The sequence below is a fragment of the Drosophila navojoa genome, chromosome 3 (assembly GCF_054131105.1).
Source record: "Drosophila navojoa isolate 15081-1374.11 chromosome 3, UAZ_NAV_1.0, whole genome shotgun sequence".
In the NCBI taxonomy this organism is placed as follows: domain Eukaryota; kingdom Metazoa; phylum Arthropoda; class Insecta; order Diptera; family Drosophilidae; genus Drosophila; species Drosophila navojoa.
In genome coordinates this window covers 30,131,856-30,157,905 of record NC_142891.1, presented here as the reverse complement: position 1 = coordinate 30,157,905, position 26,050 = coordinate 30,131,856, and the positions used below count along the sequence as shown (strand labels likewise).

At 42.0% G+C, this 26,050-nt stretch overlaps 1 long non-coding RNA gene across 1 annotated transcript in view; it reads left to right on the top strand.

Moving 5' to 3' along the window:
- Window positions 1-254: 254 nt before the first annotated feature.
- The window catches only part of LOC149091995 (uncharacterized), a 128,370-nt gene continuing 102,574 nt past the window's right edge, over window positions 255-26,050 (top strand). Inside the window, exons 1-2 of the long non-coding RNA XR_016196439.1 lie at window positions 255-520; window positions 672-878. This is a non-coding gene — a long non-coding RNA (uncharacterized LOC149091995). The remainder of the gene's footprint in view (window positions 521-671; window positions 879-26,050) is intronic.

Sequence of the window (26,050 nt, the reverse complement as noted above, 5' to 3'; positions counted from 1 at the left end):
TTGCACCCTAATACGTTCGCTGAATTATTCAACGAATGTTTAATACAAGAGACGTTCCCGGCAAAATGGAAAGCCCAGAACCTGGTGTTGCTACCCAAGGCTGGCAAACCACCAGATGAGCCATCTTCATACAGACCGATCTGCCATGGGAAAGGTGTTTGATCTGCTCCAGACTGGAGACTGCGATTACTAGCGCCGGAGGCCTGTCACCAAACCAATTTGGATTCCGGAAGGCCCGGTCAACAACGGTTGCGCTAAACAAAGATGTGTCTGGCCACCTCCGCCATCCATGGCACAAGATGGAAGCATGGGACGAAGCAATACTGCATTATTGCGACCCTGGACGTAAAGAATGCCTTCAATACAGCTAGTTGGGATATGATACTGAATGCGCTGTCACAATATAATATCCCTAAATATCTTCAAGAAACAATAAAGAGTTACTTCAGAGGAAGAACACTGGTATACAACACGAGTGAGGGTCCCCAAACTCATACAGTGTCAGCTGGAGTACCCCAAGGCTCAGTGCTGGGGCCTCTCCTATGGAATATCATGTACGACGGCGTACTGCGCTTGGAACTACCAACAGGTGCGCACACCATTGGTTTTGCTGATGATGTAGCTGTCGTAGCCATAGGAAAGGAGCTCAAAGATACAGAGGATATGTGCAGCGAAAGTATTAATCGCATACGAAACTGGTTGACTGGAGCTGGGCTCGAGCTAGCGGCACACAAATCTGAAGTTGTCCTAGTCAGCAGTCGCAAAAGAGTGGAAACTGCCAATATAAAGATCGGCAGCGTCACCATTGCGTCAAAGAGGGCGATAAAGTATCTTGGTGTCATGATAGACACAAGATTAACTTTCCGCGAGCACTTAGAGTATGTGCAAAAAAAGGCAGCTGATTCTTGTAGAGCACTCTCAAGAATTATGCTTAACACGCGGGGACCTAAACAGCAACGACGTCTCTTTCTAATGAGCGTCATTAGGTCCGTCATCCTCTATGCTGCGCCCATATGGGCAAGAGCGATGGCAACGCCGAGCTACAGCCGGGGCATTTGCGCGTTCTACAGACTGAGCGCAATCAGAGTCAGCTGCGCTTTCAGGACTATCTCCGATGACGCGGCGCTCGTCATAGCTGGTATGGTACCATTGGAGTACTTAGTCGCCGAAGCCGTGGAGCGAAATTCGCACGCGCCTGCACGACCCAACGCTATCAGGGCAAACAACATTTCACGATGGCAAAGAAAGTGGAATAACTCAGCTAAAGGGCGGTGGACGCACAAGCTCATCCCGGAGCTTGAACCATGGGTCAACCGCAAGCACGGCGAGGTAAACTTCTACCTTACGCAGATCCTCTCGGGACATGGATGCTTTCGGAGCTATTTGAAGCGCTTCGGCCACGAGGAATCTGACGAGTGCCCCTGGTGCGAGCGAGGGCACGTGGAAGACGCCAACCACATTCTTTTCGAATGTGGACGGTTCCTGGAGGAGAGGCGTCGTCTGGAAGAGGCACTGGGCCGCTCCATCAGAGCGGACAACATTGTCAACACCATGCTGGAATCGGAGGAAGCTTACGAACTAACAAGCACCTTCGCGGCCACAGTGATGATGGAGCTGCGCAGAGTCGAGCGAACGAGAAGTCGAGCTGTCCCAGGTTAAGGTAGCAATGCTTTACGGCCGTCCCGCAAGCATCGCGCACTATCCTAGCCACCACGCAACTTGCACCTTGTATTATTAAAACTGTTAATAAACGAATATAAAAAAAAAAACAAAAAACATGTAAAGGCACATACATATGTAGGCATACAAATCCTTCTACAAGTGATATCCCACAATTGTGGGCATCTCGTCCCCTGCGTACACACAATCATACATACATATATATGTACATATAAGTGTGAGGCACTTCTCAAGATCAACCAAATGCAAATGCAGGGACCTAAAATTGCTAAAAGCAGCAAGAGCTACGCACACAGGCATACAAATGCTCATAATACATGTAGCGAGGGAGAGTGGGTGCGTGCACATTCGTCGCGAAAGCATTTTTACTATGAGCACCAACGCTTTCATACACTTTTCACAAATAATATCGGAAACACATATACAGATTTTGTACGAGCTTGGCAAACGGTTTGATAAGTTCGGTATACTCTTCACACAGAAGGGAAGGCATGGGTTCTTGCTGCGAAGAAATTTCAATTTTCGTGAGCTGGCAGCTCAGAGCTGCTGCTTGTGCTCACATGCATACACACATATACACATTTGAGAGAGCAAAGAGCGCAGAGAGAGAGAGAGAGAACAAGGGAAACATTGAGCACAGAGGGATCTTTTGTTCAACCATCGACCATCTTGGTCGAGCGCCAGAAGCAAAATGATTGTGCTCTCGAATATTTTAGTAGCCTAAACATAAAAGTGAGGAGCCGAGCAAATACGAAGTTGTGTGGGTCGTAATGTCAAAAAAAAAAGTGTGCAAAGCACTTTACACTACGTGTCCGGTCTATGTGTTCTCTGGTTAGTGCTTTGAGTATGTGTAAAATATTAATGGTAGTCCCTAAATTAAAAAAAAAAAATACTCTTCAATCTAGTTGAAGTATATATATTCAATAAATAAAAGAAAATTTTAAATTGTAAACAACATTTTTTTTTAATAAATGCCAAAAAAATCGAAATTTTTACCTATAGTGCTTTGGAATATATCGGGTTGCTGACTATAAAAAGATAAAATGTGACATGAATAGACATGTCAAACTGCACACATTATTGCGCAAATGATTGATTAATTCATAAAGGCCCATTTGACAGTCAGTCTACAATTTACAAACTATCACATCGGGACACAATTATCTTCCCAATCTATATCGTCGTGGACAAATTTCAATTTTTATGCGCTGCTGAGTTGGATGACTTGAGTGACCATAGTGAGAGAGAGAGAAGAGAGAGGTAGAGTAAGAGAGAGTAGGACACATAGCGCACAGCCGTGCTTCATGCTTTGTTGTGCTCTATTTTCACTGCTTAAGCTTCAAAACTGAGCCGAGCAAATACGAAGCTGAGCAGTCTCTCATCCACATATTTTCGGCGCTGAAAACGTGTGCTCTACATGTCTCATCTATGTGTTGTTTGGTCAGTGGTTCAGGGTATAAAAACGGTAACTCATTCCGATATTTTTTATCGATAAGATCGTTATCGAAAATCAGTTATAAAATTATATCACTATCATCTTGAATGGTAGAGTCTCCAAATTAAAAATGTATATTAAAATGCATTTTACACAATTTCGCGTCGTCAGAGACGTCAGACTCTGATTGCACTCAGTCTGTAAATGGCGCAAGTGCCCCGGCTGTAGCTCGGCGTTGGAATCGCTCGTACCATATTGGCGCAGCATAGAGGATAACGTACCTTATGACGCTCATTAAAAGGAGACGTCGTTCCTGTTTTGGTCCCCGCGTGTTAGGCATAATGTTTGAAAACCAGCCCGAAATAAGATCACACAGTAGTTGTTATACTTTGTATTATGACTTATATTTTGGCTTAAGCACGGCACAGCACATCGATCTACACAGCTCAAGAATCGCAACAAGACAGATCGCGACGCAGCAACATTCTATGCGTGCTAGTCAAATTCGTCAGACACATAATGTTTCTAGACTAGCGTCGCGACAGTCAACATGACGATCGATGTTGCTTTTGCATGAAAATTAATTTCAACATGTTGCAAACTATTGCTATATTTTGCGTCATGAGTGTTTCTAAACATTGTGATGAAATTCATGATACATTAATTCAATTGTAGATGATTTTTTAACTTGATATGCTGTACCTTTCTGGAGAGTAATTACAATAATATGCTCTAACATTCGTTGCGATGGATTGGGGAAACCCAGACAAAACCCAACCAGACCATTCTAAATAATACTAATATTATTTAAATTTCAATTGAAAATTAATGAAAAAATTAAACATTCAATTATAAAATAAAATAAGAATTTAACATTTAATATGAATTTAAGAAACAAAAATAGGTGAATGAATACACTTGACTATGATGGTGTTTAGTTTCGTATTGATCTTTATTATTCTGAGCCTGGGTTTATATACCCAGACTCATGCATAATTTCAGCCCTTAAATCTAATGTATCTATTGCTGAGTGTGTAAGGCTCAGCATATTCTTATCTTATCGCTGAGTGTGTAAGACTCCGCGTTGGTCTATTAGCTATTCTTATCCTATCGCTGAGTTTGTAAGGCTCAGTGCTCGTCTCTTACGTTAACTTGTCGCTAAGGGTCAAAGTCGTATTTTATTTCTAGTTTGACAGTTCACACTTTCACATGTGGTATCTATTTTATGTATGCCATCTGTCGAGTACATAGATTGTATGTTCCCATACTTATTATATTTCTATGTTCATGCCTGTTCATGAAAATTCTGCGGGGGGGCCAGAGAAGGTGATAGCTAACAATTGCTGTCTCTGGTTTCTTTTCTTAATTAGGTAAAGGCAAAAAGAGATATTATAATTATTACTAGTCCCAAAGAAATATGTCCATTCATTGTGTGGAGGAGAAGATCTTCAATGTGTACTTTATGACGGTGCAACTCCTTAATACTCTGTTGTACCCGTTGTAGCTCCACTGAGTTATTTACGACAATGTGTTGAAGTGGTGTTGGATCCCATGTGGTGTTCTGGTCGATTATTTTAAGGAAGAGTGGAGCGTATCTCGCAGTATTTGTAGATACTAGGTCCTGTGGAGTTATAATGTTAATTTTACCTATCCTGGCTGAGCATCCAGCGAATAGCTCGATTATGCCTTGGTTTGGTAACAGGACCATGTCCTCGTAGTTTCCGCATATGATGAGGGCTGACTTCTTCTCAAACACTTTAAAGTGCCAGCGGTTTTTTCCATTGAGTTTTTTGACGAACGTGTCCTCCTCGTATTCCATCATCTTGCACGGCTGCTTCTTGTTCGGTTTTAAGGGAGATATTTCACAACTTTCGTCATCTGCATTTTCCCACACCCAACTTCCTTCGCATAGGTATGTGGTCTTGTCTTCATGCCGGCACTGACCGACTTCCATTTCAGTCATTGGTTGATAGGCGTTTATCTCAGTGTTGAAGATAACGAATTTCGTCTTAGTCCTCGGAATGACCTTTCTTCCTTTCAGTACAAGTGGTATGTGTACTGCTTCGAAGAGAGTGGCATGCTGATTTATGTATATTGGCAGTCTTGCGTCTATGACAAGCATGTTGTCTTTAAATATAGCTTGCGCTTTCATGAGTTTGTACACTAACTGAAGCCTTTTTGGAGAGTTTTCGCCAGGGAGAAGTTGGTTCCTCTGCAGTTTCTGTTGGATTTTGTTGAGTTCGGCTAACATCTTATTTGGTTCGATTATCGATGGGTGCACTTTTCCTTGGTTATCCATTAGCATTGCCGTTTGTGGATCCATATCTTGAATTTTAAGTTTGGTGGCTGTATTTATAGCAGGCGTAATTGTAGTACTTGCTACCTGCAACATCATTAGCAGACTTAAAATTGTCGCTTTTCCGGTCACAGACTTGGCCGTCTGCTGCGTCTTGCTTTTCCTTTTCATTACTGGGTAGTAAACATATCTTGTTTACTGATCTTTTAACCTCACCAATATTTGTTTTTATTGTGACTACTCGAACTTTATCATCTAGTCCTTTTGTAGTTTTGGTAATTTTTCCCATAGGCCATCTAGCGGGATGTGTGTTTTCTTGTTTTAATAAGACAAGTTGGCCTTCTGTGAGGTTTGCATTTGCTTGCCGCCATTTGGTTCGCTGTTGCAGTGATGTTAAATATTCCTCTTTTCATTTCCTACAGAACTCTGCTCTGATTCTTTGCATGTGCCTCCATCTATCCAAAGATCCGATTTTTCGATGCTCTTCAAAGTGTTCTGGAGCTCCAATTAGTGGTCGTCCAACAATGAAATGACCTGGTGTTAATATGTCGTCTCCCTCTGTGTTATTATTTAAGGTAACTAAGGGTCGTGAGTTTAGTACTGCTTCAATTTGACATAGCAGTGTCGAAAACTCCTCAAACGTGAAGCTTTTATCGCCGATGACTCGCTTAAGGTGGTGTTTTACGGATTTTATTCCAGCTTCCCATATTCCTCCCATGTAAGGGCTTGCCGGCGGGATAAAGTGCCATTTTATGCCTCCTCTGGTTCCAGCACTGGTGCGATACTGCTATTTTCTTTTATAGCTGCGACCAGCTTCTTGTCCAATATTCTAGCGCCACCTACAAAATTAGTGCCGTTGTCTGAATACATATTTTGACTTTTGCCTCGTCTTGCAAAAAATCGATGTAGAGCTTCGAAAAACTTATCTGATGATAAGTCACTGACAGCTTCCAGATGTAGGGCTTTTGTGGCCATGCATACAAATAAACATATGTACCCTTTGTATGACTTTTGGCCTCTTCATTTGGAACATCTAATGTGGAAAGGCCCAGCGTAATCAATGCCAGTGTTTTGGAATGGGTAATCGCCAGTTACTCGATACACTGGTAAGTTTCCCATTAGCTGACTGGCCATTTCCAACTACAATGCACTTTGGAGGCGGCCTCCCACACGTAAGACTTCGTCACCATCCAGAAATGGGTTGAGCGCTTGTAATTTACTCTTAGCTCCCAGTGGTTTCCTCGCTTTGAGTAAATTTATCTCTTGCCCAAAATCAAGATGTTGTTAATTTTATGATGAGTGTTTTGGCTTGTATCAGTTCTTCGACTGTTGGGTGTGTCGGCTGATGGTTCTTTCCTCTTGATTTTGCAATAAATCGTAATATGTTAGCCATCACACTTATTAGCTTTTGTTGTTATAATTGCTACTATGACAGTTTCTGGCACTTCAAGTTGTGGCCACTGATGTAGTTGTTCTGTCAACCACTGAGGCCCTTTCCACCATATGTCGCATGCTGCTAAGTGTTCCGGGGCAATTCCTCTTGAGGCAACATCTGCTGGGTTGTCTGCTGATTTGACGTATTTCCATTCGACGTTCGGCAGTCTTTTGTTTATCTCGTCTACACTAGTTTTGACAAACTTATCTTTGCTACGCTTGTTCTTTATCCAAGCAAGTGCAATTTGTGAATCACTCGATGCTAGCGTTTTGATGTGATTTCCTATTAATGCTTGAACTTTATCTAATAGTTTGCACAGTATGTGGGCTGCACATAGTTCCAACTTGGGGATTGTCTTCTTGTTTTTGATTGGGTTTACTTTGCTTTTCGCTGCTAGCAAAGTTATTTTGTCTCCAACCTTTGTATAAACCACCGCTGTGTACGCTTTTTCTGATGCGTCACAAAATCCATGTATAAATCCGATCAGTGTTCGATTTTCCCGACCAGCGTGATATATTGATTATTGCTAGCTCTGGTAGCGCGCTTGCGTATTTTTGCCAGTAATTGACGAAACTAGGCTCCAGTTCTTCGTCCCAAGTTAGCGGTAGTTTCCATAGCTCTTGTATAAAGCATCCCAGTGGATCGAAGATTCTTGCAAATTGCGACAAAATTAGACGTTTTGTAATGCGTTCTAATTTTGGGCAATCGACAACAAATGTAAAGATATCTTTTTTGGGGTCCCATTGTAGTCAAAGGTTTGACAGACTCGTCTTTGTTTATGATTATTTTTTTCGGTTGAGTCGCCATCTTCAATTCCAGCAATGATTCTGTCATCATTTGATACCCATTTTCTTAGATACATGCCTGCCTTTTCCATGATATCCAAGATTGCTGTTTGAGTGTTGATGCAGTCCTTTATCGAGTCGCAACCAGTAATAAGGTCATCCATGTAGAAATCTTCTTTGATTGTTCTCATTAGCTGATTGTTTCCTTGGCAATGTTGGTTTGCTAATTCCTGAAGACAGCAAACAGCTAAGAATGGTGCGGCTGCAGTCCCGTATGTCACTGTAGTCAGCTTGTACTCCTTTATTGGCATTTTTTGGTCATCTCTCCAGAGGATGTACTAATATTCCTGATCAGCTTTGGCGACTTTAATCTGGCGGTACATTTTTTCGATGTCTGCTGTCATCACTTACTTCCATTGTCGCCATTTTATTAAGATATCGAAGATATCCTTTTTTATTTTGGCCCGAATAGCATCACATCATTTAGACTTAATCCATTAGAAGTCTTTGCTGAAGCGTCGAGCACTACTCTCAACTTAGTAGTCAGGCTGTTTGGTCTGATTACTGATGATGTGGCAGATAGTATTTGCCTTGGTCGATAGTGTCTACCGGTTCCATATGACCTAGCTTTAGGTATTGATCTATGAAGTCTTTATATTCCGCAAGTATTTGCGGATACTTCTTGAAATTTTTCTCCATTTGTATTAATCGTACCATAGCCAGTTTGCGCGAGTTTCCTAACTCGAATTCTTTTTTAAATGGTATGGACACCACTAGCCGGCCTTCTTCATCCCTATTGGTTGTTTCTTGGAATATTTTCTCGCACTCATTTTCTTCCGCGTCGCTTGAGTTACTTTCCAGCTCCCAGAAGCGTTCGAGGTCATCCAGGCATATCGTTGTTGTTGCGCTGATCACCTTGTTGTTTGATGATCTAGCTATATTGCCGGAAACAATCCATCCAAGTTCTGTTTTTTGTCCCAGTGTTTCGTTGACTTTTTTAACATTTCCCAGCATTATTAAGAGAAGCAAATCAACGCCAATGATTACATCGATTCTGCTGGGCTCGTTGAAATGTGGGTCTGCTAGTTCACAGCCCATCCAGTCTTTATTGACATCCATGCCAATTTTCTTGCTCGGTAGAGCTCTTTGTAGTTTTGGCATCACAAGTGCCTGCGTGGCTTGATTGTCAAGCAAACGCTATTTTTTAGAATTTCAACATTTTGTGAAATTCCTTGAACTTCCACGTTCCTTTTGATTCTGCGCAGTTTTAGTTGTTGTGTAGCTTCCTCCGATATTAACGTTCTTTGCGAACCTCCATCGATGAGAGCTTTTAGCTGCTCGTATTTTCCGGACTTATTTTTGATCCGAATACGTGCAGTTGCCAGCAACGTATCTTGTCCGTTGCTTTCTTTGAGACAATTGCTGCTGAAGATCTTTTATTCGCTTCCTCGTGAAGCAAATTGTTGTGTGATTTGGTGCAATACTTGCATGCCAAATATCTTCTGCAATCCCGGTGGACTGCATCGAAGTATTAAAATACTTCATCCGGCTCGAAGGATCATGCACGAGTACACTTGACTGTATACCCAAACTCATGCATAATTTCAACCTTTAAATCTATTGCTTGGGTCATTTGTCTATTTATGCAGTCCGTGCATGTGACCCTCATCTTTTCACAGCGCACTACCTGCTAGTCGCTGAGTTCGTCGGAGGCATGTATACGATCATCGTATATTCATATGTTCATGCCTGAACATTCTGCGGGGGGCCAAGTGTGTGACTTCCAGAATTGCTGTCTGTGGAAATCTTAATAATATACAGGACAAATACAAATTTGATAATTGTTAATATTCTTGACGAAATGATCACCAATCCAATCCTTATGTTCGTGCCTGAACATTCTGCGGGGCCCAGAGAGTGTGACATCCAGATAAACCGAGTGTGCCACCAGTACCTTGGACTTTTGCTTAGGTGGCGGCTCCCATGCCAAGTGAAGTCGAGCCTCTTTGAAGAACTTCCGCTGCTTATAGGTGTCATCATTTGTTGCATTAGTATAGCTGATTGCATCTGTTGAGGAAGTTGTCAATCGTTTCATTGTTGCCGAAGCCAAAGCTTCCAAATGGTAGATATCCTTCGTTTGATCCTGATGCTTTAGAACAGATATTGATTCGCTTGTAGTGGTTATGGTTGTTATCTTTAAAATGTTGCTGCTACTTCCAATTGAATCCCTTTCCGATGTTGTACTTGCAGTTTTAGTCTCCATAGTTGGTAGCGCTGCTGTGGTCATCACTGGAGAGTTTGAGTCGGTATTGTCGCTGTTCTCTTCAGCTGCACATACAGCCGCTGTTGCAGTCTCCGCAGAAATTTGATCTTCCGTCATGCTGCCAACTGTGGAAATATCATCCGTTGGTCGAACTTCCAATTGGATATCTGTTGATGTATCTTCAGCGATACTCAACGTCGATGTCGAAGTTGTGGCAGAAATTCCATTCTTGTCCTCATCTTCTATGCCCTCCGAATCCCATGTCGGAGTTGGTGGAGCCCAGATCTTCTTTATTGATCTCTTGTCTTCACCAAGCTTTGTTTTTGTTGTTACTACTTGAACTTTATTTTCTTGTTCCGTCGATTCAGTTATATTTCTTCCCATGTGGGGGCTCGCCGGCAGGCTAAAATCACACTTTTTGAACACAATTGCATTCAAAGCTGGCTGAGATGCTAGCATCTCATCAGCGGTGACCTCATCATTGTTATCGGAGGTTCTCACACAATTTCGGATTCTGTCTTCATCATCATTCTTCGGCAGTTCCTTGTCCACTGGCAAATAACGTTTGTAGCGTCTGCATAAACAGTCCCACGCCAACTTGTAGTTACCCACTTCCATTGCGAAATTGCTTATCATTTGTACATCTTCTCCTTTGACATACATTTGCAAGTATAGCAGTTTAGTTTTGTCGCTGATATCCTTTCTGTTGTGGATTATTTTGGTGAACTGCTCGAAGAACGTCGGCCACGCCTTAGGACTTCCATTAAAGTAAGGAAGTGTTGGTCTCGGTCGCTTTGGAGTGTCTTCTTTTATGTTTTGCAGTGCACTTATTTTTCTTTCCAGCCTTTTAGACACTGTGTACACTTTGACGTCCAGTGCGTCATGGACACGCTTATCATATTTAACCTCCAAATCGGTAAGCGTTGACTGGACTTTATTCCAGAGGAACTCTAGCGTTTCTTTGCTGTCTAGAGCATCTTCCTGGTTGCTGAGCTCAATGTTGGCCTGCACCTCTTCAATGTGCAGCCATACTCTTTGAACACAATTGTCCAACAGGTTAAACAACTTCACCATTGGGCTCGACCAACCGAATAAAAACATCTCATGCTTTGATGTTTCCGGTCTCGTTTCCCAGCTATAAAGTTGGTCTGTGTCTATGGCGTGATCGGTAACTTTGGTCCTGATTTCTGCCATTATGCCATCAAATATATCTCGTTAAATATTGATGGTTGACGACACAGTTGTTTGTTTATTGTAGATCCATAGGCTTTTCCCGTGGGGGGTTTTTTTGTTTCGATCACTAGGTTGATCTTGCTGTGCCTCGACTCACAGCTTGGGTTGGTAAGCCAATGCACAAATCTACAATTATTTAGAACTTCACTTGTACTAAACACAAACACTTTTCCTTGTGGACTGCATCGCAGTATTAAAATACTTCATCCGGCTCGAAGGACCACGAACGAATACACTTGACTATGATGGTGTTTAGTTTCGTATTGATCTTTATTCTTCTGAGCCCGGGTTTATATACACAGACTTATGCATAATGTCAACCCTTAAATCTAATGTATCTATTGCTGAGTGTGTAAGGCTCAGCATATTCTTATCTTATCGCTGAGTGTGTAAGACTCCGCGTTGGTCTATTAGCTATTCTTATCCTATCGCTGAGTTTGTAAGGCTCAATGCTCGTCTCTTACGTTGTCTTGTCGCTAAGGGTCAGAGTCGTATTTTATTTCTAGTTTGACAGTTCACACTTTCACATGTGGTATCTATTTTATGTATGCCATCTGTCGAGTTCATAGATTGTATGTTCCCATACTTATCATATTTCTATGTTCATGCATGTTCATGAACAATAGGTTCCATACAAAAGGAACAATTAAAGGAAAAATTAAATATTCAAATATATATATTTCTTTTCAAATGTAGCTTCATAGGACATTTTGTTAGTTAATCTTCAGTCAGACACATCTGGTCACGCAGACTTAGGAATCTCATTGCTGGTAGAGGCTTCGCATCATATCCGCCAGCTGACCATCTGTAGAAAAAAACTCAACAATAATTAGTTTATTTGCAATTTTTTCCCGTGAAAAATTATATTTAATATCAATAAGTTTCGTGCGTTTGTGGCATGTTGGGTTATTCGCAATGTTAATGCAACCTTGGTTGTGTTCATAGATTTTAATTGGCTTGTATATTTTCAACTTTATTCCTTGCATTAAAGACTTAAGCCATAAAGCTTCCCTGACTGCTTCAAATAAAGCCATGTATTCTGCTTCTGTAGAAGAAGCCGCTACTGAATTCCTACAAATCAATACAATTCCAGTAAATCAGATTTAAGTCAAACATTTTAAATATGTACCCAGTCGTACTTTTCCTGTCACTTTCACAACCTGCCCAATCCGAGTCAGCATATCCAACAATGACATTCTCATAGTTTGAACTCTTAACATACGTTAATTTCAAATCAATCGTACCTTTCAGGTATCTTAGAACTCTTTTCAGGCATTGCCACAGTTATTTGTTATTTTTGCTGCTATATCTGCTCAAATTGCTCACTAATGTACACAAATAAGGGAGCGTATATATCATTATGTACATAGGGCAACCATCAAGTTTCGACAAGGAGCATCACAATCCTCCTCTGAGTTCAATGCTTCATAATTAATTTTAGTTGCAAGTGGGGTACTAACTGGCTTGGACTCTTGCATATTAAATCTCTCTAAAACGTTTTTAATATACGTTGACTGACAAGGACTTAACCTATCTACACTCCTATCTAATCCAAATCAAATCGATTTGACAGAGATAGTATAAGACGCAAGCTAGATATTCGTGCTACTGGAGCAAATGTTTCCTCATAATCAAGCATGTATTCCTGTGTAAAACCTCGAGCTACAAGTCTCGCCTTATATTTGGTTGGACTTCCAAATTCATCATGTCCATGTTTCATTTTGATAATGAGACTCCAGCTCTTCTTTTATAGCTTTCTGCCAGTCTGCCTTATCAGCTCTATTCGTGATTTCATCAAAGGACTTGGGAACATTATTGGGTAAATTCTGCGCATTCATTAAACAGCTGTTTAAAAGTTTGTAAGACGTCGCTGGTATGTTCATTAAGCTTTCACTTCGTCTAACATCACATTGCTTACCAATGGATTCCATACCAACACATGGTGTTTCAAGAGGAGTTTTAGACTGATCATCTGATACACATATATCAGCATTTTCTTCCGTACTCTCATTACGGATGCCCTTCTGGCCTTTATGCTCCTTATTAGGAATGGCAATGAGGTCCTCATTCAGCAAATCTGAATTTTTGCAATTCTTACTCTCATTAAGGATATTATCTTGACCGTTATGCTCCTTATCTTCATTAAGGAAGTCAATGAGGTCTGCTTTCAGAAAATCTGAATTTACACAATCCTTACTCTTATTAAGGATATCATCATGACCTTTATGATTCCCACTATCACTGGGATTATCAATGAGGTCCAGGGCTTCATGTTTCTTATTCTCATTCAGGAACCCAGAATCTGCAACAGAATCTGCATCAGCTCTAGAATTCATTGTAGCTTCATCTACAATAACATCTCTTGCAACCACAAACTTTCTTGCGCTTAAACCCCAAAGTCGAAAATCATTTGGCTCAAAGCCAACAAAAATGGGTTTAGATGATTTATCATCGAACTTTCATTCTCCCACATTTTGATGAACATACACAATGGAACAAAGCACCTTTAAATACTTTAAATTTGGTTTCTTGTTGTGCCACATTTCATATGGAGTTTTATTGTGGCCCCTTAGGGCACTACTTGGGAGTCTATTTATTAAATAAGTAGTCGTTAAAATAGCTTCACCCCAGAACATTTTATTAACTTGTGCGCCATTTACCATGGTGCGAGACTTTTCAGTTAATGTTCTTATCAGGCGTTCTGCAACACCATTTTGCTGAGAGGTATGAGGTACTGTTAAATGGTAGCTTATCTACAAATAATTGTCGCATTTCGTTGGATAAATACTCCCTTCCATTAGCCTTGTATGTAACCATCGAACAGAGCTATTGCAGCTTCTTGACGACTAGATTCGGGACATTCTGCCGGTTTAAAACAAATTTTGTTTTTTTGCGCAAAGCACGAAGCATTTTGCATATGTTCTTCTGTCGCCATATGTGCTCGAATTTGGTCGATTTTGCAATTAATACTGCATTTGCAGATTCTGCAGTACGCTTTATAGGCGTCTTCATCGCGGGCTATCCATGACTTCAAATCTGTCTGTTGCAGCCAGCAATCTCGAAATTTTTGCCTATACGTTTCTTTGGGCATTTTATTACACTTTTCGCATGGAGCACAATTTAAAAAGCAATTGAAAACGATATCGCTAATACATACAAGGTATCTAAGCAATTCACTGGCACTGTTCTTAAACAAATATCGGTACACAATTTAGTATATTTTATGCTAAAGTTCTGTTCAACTGTTCGGTAAAGTTAATTAATAAAAATCTGTTGCATCCACAACCTATCAACTAGAAAAACAACCAACCAACTGGGAAAATATGAACACGATTCGCATTCACAAAAAAGGACAGATTTCCGGAATCCGGATAGAGGATGTTTGATATTTTTTCCGGACAAAGCCCTTAAAAACAGGACAGATCTGTCCGGAAAAAGGACAAATTGGCATCACTAGTCTTCAGTCTAGAGCAAATCAGTTTCTCAAACGCCTTTCCCATGGTGTCTAAGAGGCAGATTGGTCTATACGACGATGGCTCTTCCGGTGGTTTGCCAGCCTTGAGTAGCAATACCAGGTTATGGGTTTTCCATTTGCAGGGAACGTCCCCTGAATTAAACATTCATTGTATAATTCGGCAAACGTACTAGGGCAAGGCGAGGGCTAGCTTTAGCGAACGATTTCGGATGCCGTCCGGCCCTGGAGTTGCGTTGGTTCTAAGACCTCTGAGAGCTAAGATTTCCTCGTCTGTAACTAAAACAATTTGAGTGCTCGTTGAGCTCTGATCAGCAGCCTCGGACACAGGGGCATGAATGGAGCGTAATCGTTCTGGAAAGAGCGTTTCCACAATTGATTTAAGCTCCAAGCTACCTGAGTATAGTCGTAGACCTACCGCGAGCCTGTTGGTGGCTTCTTCTCGCCTGGATGCATTTGCGTCGAATGCCACCTATTTGTACATTCCACTAATACATAGGCTTCCGTTGTCGCGTGAACTGTTTGCGATGTAACATGCTCCTATTGCAGGCACTCTGAGTTTGGGCTACCATATGGCATGCTCTGGCCTCAGCATTACCACTTGCGCCGAGAGACTGAATAGCCTTTAAAAAGACCGCGGGATCAAAAGTATCCAGCCGATACGAATCTCTCCACAAGCTTGACGCCCTGGCAGGTGGCTCACCTATTGTGAACAGAAGTGCCTTATGATCGCTGCCCGAAAGAGGGATGAAGTGACAAAAGTAATGTCAATTACAGATCCTTATCCAGCCCGATTGAAGGTGATGTCGTGGCCAGTATTGAGCAGTGCAACACCATGACTTAACATCGCTGAGTTAACACAGCTTTGCCATTTGCGTCTGTTGCCCATGTTCTATGGCAGGCTGACCTACGGTGATGAGGCTCACTGAGGAAGGATACGTCTATACGTTTTTCTCTTATGGTCTGTTCTAGTAGATCTTGGACAGCAACACAGTGATTTAAGTTAAGCTGAAGAAGCTTTAACATTTAATTTTACGTCCAGCCTCACCGTAGGATGGGCACTTGAAGCTGCCTGCTGAGAGATTCGTCTGCTTTTCACCTTTCCGGGCGCATTGACTGCATTTCGGTGGCTTTGTGCATGCTCCTGAAACAGCGTTCAGGCTGATCCACGGCTCGGATACGGCAATGTTTTAACTACCGCTCGGTCGCCCAAGGCCGTGCTTACAGCTTCATGCAGAGCCTCAGCGCTATGCTCCGGCTTCATACTCAATTGCAACAAAAGGTCCGCCTTAGCTGTCTTCCTAATGCCTTGAACGTCGCCGCTCAGATGCTTTAAATTTGCGTCGCTCTTCACTACACGTAGCATGTTTGGGTTCGCTGCACTTTTATTTGGCCTCGGTTTCTTTGAGGGAGTTTTCCTCTGTTCGGAGGCAACTTCCCTTGACCGCTTGGGCGTAACGCTACCTGTAATCGCTCTAGCGCAAGCTTTCTCAACTACTTTTTTGACCGGCGTGGTCTATACCCCAAAGTTTTTAACCAGTCGATTACAGAACGCTTCGGTCGTCTTGTGGAGACTAACCCGCCTAGCCAGCTTCTCTCTCATTAAGGCATTTATATGGCGTTGACCCCCAAATAGGGCAGACAAACCCTCTAGGGCAACTCCTATTTGGGCTAACGCTTCTTTTAACGACTTGGGTGCCTGGCACTCAACTATTGAGGACTGATTAGAAGTCTACGGCTGCGGCAACGCCCTCTGTTATTGCTGTGGCGATCTCTGCAACGAGGAACGGCGCGCGAAAGCTTGCAGCTCGTCCTCCATCATGGCATCCATTTTTGCTCCGACTAGTGGGCAATGGCAACAAATAAAATTTGAGTTTAGAGACCGCAGTAACTTAACTACAGTGAACTACTTCACTCCAGCAGCTAGGTTGCTGTCTTTGCTAAGACTTATCAATTCACCAAAGTTAGGGAGCAGCTGATTGTCCGCTGCAATTTCCAACACTACCAACAGCTGTTAGAGTTAGTGCACCTGAGTTTCAATTTTCAAATTTTTTCGCGCTTTAAGGAAAATAAAAGAGGAAAGCCCTGACGCCAAAACAATGACGCTACTGCCCCTCCTCTCCTGCACCACTGGACTCCACCGCTGGGCCACTCCACGAACCGCCTCGTAGGAAGTCTCTGGTAGTTTTCGAAGTCGCTGGGTACGTCTCGCCCACAGCATACACGTTTTCTTAAGATTTTCCCACCTTCGCAAGGAAAACCCCGGAACAAGGCACAGTCAACAATGGATCACAATAACATCGACCGCACTCCACGAAAACGCAACTGTCTGTATGTGTGTGTTGCTTGAAGAGTTTAGGGGATCTCGAGCTTTCTTGTTAGATCTAGAGTCGCCAAATTTTAAATGTTAATTCTGAAAGTTTCACTAAGATTATCCGTCTAGAAATGAAATTATTCAACTAATAAATTCTCATAATATTGCCCACACTGCAGCGAGCCCAAGCGCAGGTGCTGCTTACTGCGCAGTTAGCAGAGCGTGGGCTTATGCGTGCGTGTGGATGCATCTGTATTTGTGTGTGCATAAAAGAAGTGCAGAATTGAGGCTTCAGTGTATCTCCTAGTCGAGCAGTCTCGACTAGAGCCTTCGTACTTGTTTAATAATGGTTAAGAGCTAATTGTAATTGAAAGTTTTATACATTTTTATACCCTGAACCAATTGAAAATGGGAAATCAAGCTATAATGGTTTTGTTAAAATGTATGTAACAGGCAGAACGAGGCGTGGCAGACCCCACAAAATGTATATATTCTTGATCAGGGCGACGAGTTGAGTCGATTTAGCTCTGCCCGTCTGTCTGTCTGTCTGTCAGTCCGTCCGTCGGTCTGTCCGTATGTTTGAACGCGTCGATTTCAGAAGATATAAAAGCTAGAGACTTCAAATTTTATTTTAAATGTCCGTAAATAGCACGCGCATTTCGAGTTTATCATTAAAAATCGATAACTCATCCCGTTATTTTGTTATCGATAAAAAACCTTATCAAAAATCAGTTTTAAAATTATATCTCCTACATCTTTCAAGCTAGAGTCTCCAAATTTAAAATATATTTTATGATGCATTTTATACAGTTTCGATTTTTGTTAAAATTTACCCCCACCTTTATATCCTCACCCTCATATAGAGACCTTTTAAAAAAGGTTTACGTTTCATTTACATAGAATCATTAATAATACTGTTATACAATAAGTTAAACTGAATTAAATATAAATCATATTCTAGTTTAGTTAGTTCATTGTGAACCTAATTACACTATGATAAACAAAACTTAATTCTACTACGAGTTATCCCTACAAAATACGAAAATTTGCTTAGTAGATAAAAAGATGAAAAAACGCAAATTATTTTTTTTTAAATCCAGAATTCCCGCTACCTACTGCTTTGGAATTTTCCCGCAATTGGCTTTTCAAATCCAGATTTGACGGAAAACAGCTGATTTGCCACACATACAAGTATGCAACGGTATAGAGTGACTGGAGGAGCTGCACAGGGGTCAATCGTGGAACCAGACCTATGGAATATCAGCTACGACGACATATTAAGACTGGAAATGCCTGAAAACTCGTTACTAATAGGATATGCCGACGATATCGCAGTCGTCTTTTTGCCAGAAATACCATAGAAGCAGATCCCCACCGAAATCTATGCGAATAAGCGGAAACATTATAAAGACTCAGAGCACAGTTAGTTATTTAGGCATTAGACTAGACAGTAAACTCACCTTATGGGAAGAACTGAACACGCGGAAAACAGCGACGGAGTCTTTGAGTAGACTGATGGCAAACATTGACGGTCCGACGGCAGAAGAAGACATCCTTATGGAAGCGACAACCGCAGACACATTAGACATTGGTCGGTAGAAAGAACCAATCTGGAAGAAATTGTCAGTGAAGTCAAAAGAGACATTAGTACAGCGAATGTGCAACAGCATAGTTTCGCTGAAAAGATTCTACAGTGGAAGAAGTATAACCTGGACGCAGGCACACAAAGGGTAACGCTCATTTAGAGCACATCACAGGGCTCCACCTTGAAGGTTAATGCGGGATAATTCCTGGTTCCAAATTGGATTCGAGCCCCAGAAGTCCCGCACACCAAAAAGTCAAAGTGATGACCTGACTGACGGTGTATAAAGCATGTTTTCCTACCTCAACCCAACGAAAAAAAAAAACTCGAGCAGTTTTATTATTGGTGCAGAATTTGTAAAAAGTGTATCGTTACAGGATATATGTTCTTTGTATACTCATTTACGAGAGTGAAATGAGTATATTTGATTTGTGCAATGTCCGTCTTGCTGTCGGTCCGTCTGTCACCTTCTTTGCCTCAAGCTCATATATCACCTGTTTCATCTGACGTTGTGCTGTGAAAACATTCGTGCAGTTTCTGGCATTGACATTGTTGGGCTCAGCAACCATCGCTTCGTTGTAATTAAGAGCGGCAGTTCAACGCATATGTTAGCATTGAAGATAAACGAGATCACACTCTCCCTTTTGCGTTCTCTTTTTCTCCCACGCAGCGGCTCGCGTGCATTGATTTTAGTAAGCAATCAACTCTTGTTTAGAGCAAATGCCGTGTTAGATTGACTATTTCATCCATAGTAGCGGACAGCGCGACAATCTATTCGCTTGCTCGCGTCTATCACATAACTCTGTAAACTCAAAAAATAGTTAATAAACTAATTGTTAAGAGGTTTCAATCGTTTTAGCTCAGCAGACATTCTGAAATCGACTTCAGACTATTCAACTGTCATCACCGCAATCATCACTCAGGGGATTACTGACAGCCTGGAATTTCAATGTCTACTAATGGTTGGAACATACCCTTAAATATACAGCTATCTGATCCCTTATTCTCTTCTTTGAGCTGTTGTGTATTGGGCAATTATGTTGGCACCTGGGTTGCCAGTTTGCAGAAAACTCAACTCGGCTGGATCATATCAGGTGGCAATTGGCCCCCAAACTCTCATCGTTCATCGCAACTCAAAGAGCTTCGATGATATCAATCACAGCACTCGGCTTTGGAGCGTTAGTGTGCTCGAAATCATCTTCTGAAGCAGAAATACTCTGCATTTATGAAAGAGTATATTGATCTCAACCACATGTCACTGGTGCCCAGCGCAGAGATCTCCAAATTCAAATACTTCATGCTTCATCATTGTGCATACAAAGAAGAAAGTTCGACGACAAAACTGAGAGTTGTATTCGACGGCTCGGCTGTTACTGTTGAAGAAAATATATAGTTTGTTTGTTTCTAGTTATGAACTATTAACATCGGTGTGGCTCAGGACTAATTGGTAATAAGCTATGAGCGGGATTTATCAAATAGAAAAGTTGGACTATGACACTTGGCGTGTGTAAATGCGGAGTGTGTTGGTGCCCCAGGAGCTATGGAGTGTAGCATCAGGTGAACGGTTACCAACGGAAGCCCCTGAGGATGTGAATTGGAAGGCCACAGATGATAAAGCGCTGGCAGTGATCACATTAATGCATCAAAATGCGGAAGAAGAACGCAGAAAAAAAGAACGAATGCGAAAAAGCATATAGCGCAACATACAAGCCGGCCGCGCAAAGGGTGCAAAAGCGGAGAAACAAAATTGTGGTGTGTTTCAAGTGTGGTGAGTGCGGGCCTATGAAGGCTGAGTGTAAGAAAGAGAGCGCAAGTGAGAAAAAGGGCAGGAAGAAGAGAGAACAAGCAGTGCAGTTTATTAAATGCGTTGAGCGCAGATCATTTGAAAAAGAGTATGTGGTGTTTGGATAGTGGCGCCACAAGCCACATGTATTGTGCTAAAAGGTTATTCACAATGTTTGATAAACACACAGAAATGATTAGTCTGGCTGACTCTGGGTTGCTAAGAGCAGAGGGCAGAGGAGATGTAAAGCTAGAGACGGAATTATGCTCGTTGCTGTTTAAAGATGTTCTCTATGTGCCGAAAATGAACGGAAATTGTTTCTCAGTTAGCAGCGCTGTGAAGCATGACTGCTTCATTTCTTTTGGGCAAGAGTATGCAAAAGTAATGCAAAAGGGTGATTGCATTGTTAAAGCAAGTAAAGTAGGAGACTTGTATATGTTTCCAGAAAAGCAAAATGGCTGTTATTCTGCGGTTAAGGCAAATGGTGTGCTGTGGCATAAACGGTATGGCCACTTGAATATCAATAGCTTGCAAATCCTAATCAACAAAGGAATGGTGCGCGGTATTGAAAATGTGGTTTTCAAATAAAACTTGCACGCTATGCAAAATTCATGTGCATCCGTTTCCTGACGCAACTGCCAATAGAGCACAAGGCATATTGGAGTTGGTTCATGCAGATGTGTGCGGCCCTTTTAGCACATGCGATCGGGAGAGCAGCGATAGACACAACAGCGATCGGGACCATGGGCGCAGCAGCGATGGAGCTCAAAGAGAAAGTAAGCGTGGACGCAACTCTTAATGCTCCTCGCATTGGTCGTGGCAGACCAAGGCTGATTCGAAACGGCAAGCAAGGCCAAAGCCAGCAACGTGAAGGTGCCATTATCCTATGAAGAGGCGTTGAAGAGTGCTCATGCATCAGATTGGTGTGATGCGATGAAGCGGGAGTATGACGCACTAATGGCCAACCAGACATGGCAATTGGCAGATTTGCCGAAAGGACAGCGGGCTGTTGGATGTCAATGGGTATACACCCTGAAATGTGACAGAGATGGAAAAATGGAAAGGCACGATTGGTGGCAAAAGGTTGCTCCCAGCAGTATGGCATAAACTATGCAGAAACTTTTTCTCCGGTATGCAGACTGGAGAGCGTGCGATTCATCTTTGCACTGGTAGTGAAATTGAAACTGTATGTACACCAAACGGATGTATGCACGGCATATGTCAACAGTGACCTGAGCGATACAGTGTACATGAAGCAACCAGAAGGGTACATTGATCAGGCTCAACCAGCTAAGGTGTTGATGCTGAAGAAGGCGATATATGGATTGAAGGAAGAGAATGGAACACAAAGCTAAATGATGTCCTGATTAGTTTGGGTTTCGTGGCCTGCGAGAACGCGAGGAACCCAGAGGAACCATGATCCGCACGTCGAGCATTTGGCTGGCGTAAAGCACATTTTGAGGTATTTGGCAGCGACGCCAAATTTCAAATTGCACTATAAAGAAAGTCATCAGCCTCTCACTGTATATGGAGACCGAACTGACCTAAAGTCGTATACTGGCTATGTATACTTTCTGGCAGGTGGACCAAATTCTTGGCGGTCCGAGAGAGAGAGAGACGGAATACATGGCACTACCTGCAGCTTGTAAAGACTCCGTATGGCGATAATCTGAGCGCGCAGGAAATGGCCAGAAATCCTGTTCATCATTCCAGGACTAAGCATATTGGTAAAAGATATCATTTTGTTCGTCAAGTGGACGAGGGTTAAATTAACTTAAAGTATGCTTGTACAACAGATATGATTGCAGATATCATGACCAAGAATCTTTGTAAGAACAAGCATGTTAAATTTACTGAAATGTTGAGTTTGAAATGAATTATGTTAATGTTAAGTTAATTTGAAGTCGATTATGTAAAATGAATTTGTAATCATAATCGCATTGAGGAAGGGTGTTGAAGAAAATCTTTCTATTACAATGCGATATATCGAGAAGTACCATCTGTTAATGAACATCACTCTGTTATAAGCGTCAGTCACAAATAAACCACACATCAGGTCACAGCAGTTACCACATCTGGGCTTTCATTAAATGATCTTCTTATGTCAGGACTTATTCAAGCTACATTGTTTTACACACTCATTCGTTTTTGCACATTTGCCATTGCACTTACAGGAGACATCGGTAAAATGTATAGGTGAAGGTTTCAGAGCCTGGTTACATGCTTCAGTGCATTTTATGGCGAAAATCATTAGACGACGATATTCAGGCCTTCAAATTGAATACCGTCACTTATGGGACCAAGCCCGCTGATGCAATGAACCAACAGCAACCAGCAATCGATGAGTCGTCATCACATCCACTAGGATCTAAAACTGTTTTGCGAGATTTCAATGTCGATGATTTGATCTCAGGAGGCGATTCAGTTGATGAGGTTCGCGACATAATGGAACAAACCACAAATCATCTTGGGCGAGCCAACTTTAAATTAAGAAAATTTTGCTCAAACTCAATCAACGTTCTTCGCGGAGTTTTCTCAAACTCGGCGATGGCACCGATGTGACAAAAACTCTCGGACTCATCTGGGAGCCTCGAAAGGATAGCTTTCGAGCTCAAAGTTAGTATTGGCAAGCACACAAAATGATCGCTTCCATCAACTATTACGGGATGCTACAATCCGTTAGTTTTGATCGGACATCTATCTATCTATCTACGGACATCCATCTACATTGACTAGAGCAAAAATCATCTTGCAACGCATGTGGAGAGACAAGCTGCGATGGGATGAGAGTCTACCACAATCATTGGAAACGATTTGGATCGAATTTTGTAAGGACTTTCATCAAGTGAGCAATGCAACATTTCCTCGTTATGTACTCCAACTTAAAGCAAGAGTCGAATTACATGCCTTCTGCGATGCTAGCCTTCAGGCCTATGGCTTTTGTGTTTATGTTCGGTCATCGAAGAATAATGCTGTTTAAGTGCAGCTACTCTGTTCCAAGGCTAGAGTCTCCCCACTAAAGCTTGAATTATGTGCTGCATTTCTGCTTGCGAACTTGATAAACGCAATAAAGAAACTGAACTTGTTCGAATGTGAGATGCATTGTTGGTCAGACTCAGCGGTGGTCTTGTCTTGGCTAAAGGAAGAGCCATCCAAATTCAATGTCTTTGTCGCTAACAAGATTTGTGCCATACAGCATTTCACGATCGGCATGGAGTGGCATTACGTGCCAACTGAAGTGAATCCTGCGGATATGTTATCCAAAGGAACAGCACCGTTAGATCTCTTTCACTCAAAATTATGGATACATGGACCTTCTTTCTTGCAAAAGGAAAAACGTTATTGGCCCAGGCACTGCTCGTCTGAAGCATGCCTGCCTGACATGCGTCAAAGAGTTTTGTTGTCGGCAGAGCATGTAGATATCTCGTTGTCTTTTAAATATATAAATTCATTCGGAATAATAAGGCGCATTTTTGGATATGTTCATATGTTCATATGTTCATCCGGAAAATAAAATCACCTGAGTTATCATCGGACGATCTGCGTCAAGGATCGTTCCTATTATATCGTCTTGTTCAAAGAGTTCAGTTGCAACCGGAATACTCTGCCCTACAGAATGGAAAGAATATAATTCGCTAATTCATTCTTTCGCTAATTCCTTTTATGGATGACTTTGGTTTACTAAGAGTTGGTGGTCGTTTAGGACACTCTACTCTCGGCTTCGATGCGCGTCGCCCAACCATTTTACCCAAAAATCATCCCTTAACCTTCGCTATAATCTCCCATCTTCATCAAAAGCATCATCATGCTGGACCGCAGGCTTTGCTTGGAGCGATTCGACTGCAGTTGAGCATATAATGGCGGACTTGCCTAAGGAGCGTGCACAGTGCTCACCACCATTCACAATCATAGGAGTGGACGACTGTCGTCCTTTTTACTACAAGCCCGATGGACGAAATAGAGCATCATTCAAATGCTACATCTGCGTGTTCGTTTGCTTCACAACTAAGGCCGTATGGCTGGAGCTCGCCAAGGATCTGTCGACAGCTGCTTTCTTAGGCGCCCTCAAGCGTTTCATTAGTACACTTGGCAATCCAAAATGCCAACTATGTGGGTGCATGGAATGAGTTGGCGGATCTAAGTCGTTTATTGTTGAGCCAGGAACATCGCAATGTAGTCGCCATATTTTGGCGGCTTTTGAGAAGCAGCAGTGAAGACCGCTAAAAAAACACTTATATCGCTCTATGGGATCGGCACTTCTTGGCTTCGACGAACTGCGCACATTGGTGTGCCAAATTCAGACTATAACCAATTCTCGTCCTCTTGATCCAATTTCAGAAAATCCCGATGTCTTGGCGTTCTCACTCCATTACATTTCCTTTTTGGCCGACCACTTATCGGCTTCCCCGAACCAGACATATCTTGCATCGACTGCAATCGTCTCGATCGATGACATTCATCCAGCAGTTGATTTGGACGCGCTGGAGTGAGGAATACCTCACCATTCGCCTTATGTCAAAACGTGAACGACCTGCCACCTTTGAAGTGGCCATTAGCCCGGGTCGTTGAAATTATTGCTGGAGCTGATGAAGCCGTGAGAGTTGCTGTTCTGCGTATACCCACTGGAACTACACGTCGAGCTGTCAATAAGCTGTGCGTCCTTCCGGTTGATGATCCTGTTAAAAGTCATGGTTTTTTAAAGGGGCGAGGATGTTTGGTGCAGCAGCTAGTAATTGCTCATAATAGTTAATAAGTTTCACTTAAGTTATTCTCTTGCCTTTGTCGTTCTCATTCATTCATTTTGCTCGTTAATTAATCTTGAAGGCCAATCCCAAACAAATTAAGATTATAGCCAAAGTAGCACCACAGCTCCATATTGGCCTGTAAGTCAATCCAGATTTTAGCTGTCCGATATGCCGGAGATTCGTCAGGCTTAGCTGGAGCAAAAAATTACAAGCTAAGATGTACTCGGTGCTGCGTGACGTTAGCTTGGGAGACTGCTGAAACCGCTAGTTTTCTTCTAAGTACGCCGTAGTTGTTCACGTACTTGTGGACATGTTCTGAAAATAAGCGACTGTGTGCCGTCATTGTTCTAATCGTGCCCGATATTTAGTCGCAACGTGCATCGACTTGCATAAGAAAATCAAGTCCCACTTTACCATGAAAATAACTTGGTGTTGGAAGCAAGAAAAAAAAAGTTGTTTCGTTGAACAATTTAATCGGACATTTTTGTAAAAGTTTTCTGCCTCCGTGAATAGATTTAACCTGGAAAAGTTTTTCCACATTTCTTAAATCGAACAAGGGTTTTTTGTAATTTTTGTCGTCGGATTTAATTTCTCGATTAACTTTCACCCTTTGATATTCTATATACATATCTAAACCCATTGGATATGGAATATCAGGGTATAATGGTTTTGTCAAAATGTATGTGACAGGCAGAAGGAGTCGTGGCATAACCCACAAAGTATATATGTATGTACATATATTCTCGATCAGGGCGACGAGCTGAGTCGATTTGGCCCTGTCCGTCTGTCTGGCCGTCTGTCCGCCTGTCCGTATGTATGAACCCCTCGATCTCAGAAGACTTGAATTTTGTTTCACGCGCATTTCAAGTTTTTCTCGAAAGCTAGTTATTTTATTATTTCCTACTTCTTTAGAAGTAGAGCTTGCAAATTTTAAATATAGACATATATATTTTATATGAATTCGATTTTTGTTGTAATCTACCTTTTGTACAAGGCGTATTTCAAATACTAGAGACTTGTTCTTTGG